General features: G+C 37.7%; 1 non-coding gene across 1 annotated transcript; it reads right to left on the reverse strand.

Annotated features, from left to right (window-relative positions):
- Positions 1-1,265: 1,265 nt before the first annotated feature.
- trnap-ugg (transfer RNA proline (anticodon UGG)) lies at positions 1,266-1,337 on the reverse strand. Its single transcript has one exon. It is a non-coding gene; the product is annotated as a tRNA-Pro (tRNA).
- Between the last annotated feature and the right edge of the window lie 1,833 nt (positions 1,338-3,170).

The following is a 3,170-nucleotide window of genomic DNA, read 5'->3' on the forward strand; positions in this document are numbered from 1 at the left end:
TATTACTGCTAATTGTAGCCATTGTGCCTGAGAGCATTCTGTAGTTTACTGATAGAAAAGGAAAGGGGAACGTTTGGAACTGGCAGTAAGCTTGTTGCTGATGATGTCACCGAGGTCTGGTGACTGGCTGGAGATTTCCAGAGAACACAGCTGCTGAAGTTGCGTCTGTGTGTGTCAGTGGGAACTCTGAGCTGCACAACTCTTTTATATTAATTAAGGGCTGTAGGCCCCGCCTCAAACCACTGTCAGTCAAACTCCTTAAAATCTGTATTTGTTGTCTCAGTTAAAAATGCTTTGTGGAATTTACACTTGTGACATTTTTTGTATCAAAAGCATTTTTATATAATAAAGGTTCTATTTTAAGGAATTTGGTTGTGTCTGTGTTTAGCTTTGAGTTGAAGGTCAATGAATGCTGAACTTTACCTGTTTTTCCTGTACAAAGCAGGACATATATATATATATGTATGTATATATGTATGTATGTATGTATATATATATGTATGTATGTATATATATGTATGTATGTATATATATATGTATGTATATATATATATATGTATGTATATATATGTATATATATGTATATGTGTGTGTGTATATGTATGTATGTATATGTGTGTGTGTGTATTATATGTTTATATACATACATTTAACACACATATATGTGTGATGTGTGTGTGTGTGTGGGTAATATATCTCTAATTTATGTGAATATTTTATATTTAGCTCAGAAGTTATGGTTTAACTTTTAACAACGTTCTTTCACCTTTCTCGGATTATTCATGTCTCTTTCTCTCTATAAATGGAATTAATTGGGTGCCCAGATAGCCCAGTTGGTAGAGAGGGCGTCCATATATAGAGGTTTATTCCTCAACGCAGCGGACCATGGTCGACTCCGACCTGCGGCCCTTTGCTGCGTGTCATACCCCCTGTTGCCCCTTTCATGTCTTCATCTGTCCTGTCAAAAATAAAAAAGCCGAAAATGCCCAAAAGATAATCTTAAAAAAATGAATAAATAAATGGAATTAATTGTGTAGGAGCTTAAAACATTAATATGCAAAATTATAGAAAACTTAGTCCAGACCAAATACTGCTGAATAAAATAGTGAATAAATAAATATTTGCAAAACATTCATTAGAATAGTATTTATATCAAGGGGTTACCGACGATAGAATCGGTCACACACGAGCTGCATTCTCAGCTCTTATACAAAGCGTTTTGTTGTCTCACCACATCTAAAAGAGAATAAGTCACTTAAAAAGTAGGGCTCGTCCGGGATTTGAACCCGGGACCTCTCGCACCCAAAGCGAGAATCATACCCCTAGACCAACGAGCCGCGGTGATAATTAGCACAACGAGTAGGTAATTATACCTCTACCAATGCCACGATTTGCTATGTTATGTAAGGTTGCCATCTATTGGCGAAACAAGTAATTGCAATATATTTGATTTTGGCTTAATTAGTTTACGTCGATATGTAGTTTAATAAGTAGTTCCTGTAATCCTCCTTTTATATAGTTTGTTTTATTGTAATGCCTATTTTTCTTGTTGTTCTGTGTATGTGGGTGGAGGGGGCTACAACTGCATTTCGCTGTACTGTATGAACTATATCATTATGCATACACTGTATTGCATAGGCCTACAATAAAGATGAACCTTGTACGTGTAATATAATAATTTCAATGGGTAAATATCAAAAACAAGATTTTTTTAAGAGAATAGCTGAACATAACGTGCTGAAATATTTTTCTTACTTGCTATGCTCTCACTTGTACTATACATTGTGTATGAATCTCTGTGTACCTAGTCTATGGTCTGTAGTGTGTGTCCCTTCTGTTGAGGCAGACAGAACCAGAGCACAATAATTTCATTGTGTTTCTAATACAAATGACAATAAAGTTGAACTTGAATTATGCACTTAAGGTTAACATTTCCTGATTGGACACGCTGAAATGTCAAAACCAAGGGGGTAAGCTTCGCTTCAGAACTCGAACCTCCTATGGCGCCATTTTGATGCTACAAAACAATCACCTCCCGTTAGCATCCCATTGAATGCCATTCATTTTGGTGTCACTTTGACAGCGAATAATTTTACATCTGAAGCGTTTAAAGACTCTATTTGTCCATTGTTTATTTCTAAAGAAACACGACAATGTATAAAAGGCTCCATTACCTTGTACCTCTCGTTATGGCTCCCTAGCAGACGTTTTTATAAAAATAGGCTAACGATTAGGTCATAACCACGAGACTTACTGTCCCACAGTAGAGGAATTACCGTATAGTACAGGAGAAGCTCACAGGCAGTTTGGATTTACAATAGCTGTTTAAGTTTAATTACTAATGTTAACTAGCATGTTAGTGATCAATAATTAGCCTGTCTATGTTATCTCCTTACATATACCTACACTCTCCGTATCTGTGAGATTGGGAATGATTGAGATTTCTCTTGGCACAGCTACCAGAAGACTTCACACTTTCAGACAGGTTGCTCAGTTGGAGGCTGATCAGTAACGCTCAGCCAGCACCGGAAAAGAGACTTCTGATATCCTTCACTGGTCTCTGTCCTGTCCATTCTTATATACTGTCTATGGTCAAAACACCCTGCAATGCCATTTCTATCCATACATGACTTTTTAACGCTAACCCTGCTGTATGCTAGCTGGTAGGCCTACATGTCCTCTGCCCCCTGGTGGACTAACCATGCACTGCAGCCAGTAGAGCTGTGAAAACACCCACCTGCAGATGTTATGCATGGAAATCTTTGCTAATTTTGAAAATGTTCCAGTAAGAATAGCATTTATATTGTTAATAATTCTTCAATATGAATATTTACTGTATTGAAGCAACTTATAATTACTTATCAAATGTGATAGGCCTACTGCAGGTTGTGGGACCGCCAGCGATCTCAGCCTTTTTTATTTATTTTAAATATAATTTTTTTAAGCTAGCGCTAAGGGTTCTCTGGGTACACTGGACAACTGAGACTCCTGTAGATTCAATTCTCATTCCAGGGAACGGCCCTGAGCTGCATCTGAAGTTTCCAGGGCCTGCACTTTGCAGTGTGTGCTTCCTCTCCGGAGTTGGTCATATGTTGCACCATATGTCATGTTCGCAACGATCAATGTCCATGTGTCTCCTTGGTTTGTGAAGCGTCACTCTCATAGGAATC

The sequence above is a fragment of the Perca flavescens genome, chromosome 8 (assembly GCF_004354835.1).
Source record: "Perca flavescens isolate YP-PL-M2 chromosome 8, PFLA_1.0, whole genome shotgun sequence".
In the NCBI taxonomy this organism is placed as follows: Eukaryota; Metazoa; Chordata; class Actinopteri; order Perciformes; family Percidae; genus Perca; species Perca flavescens.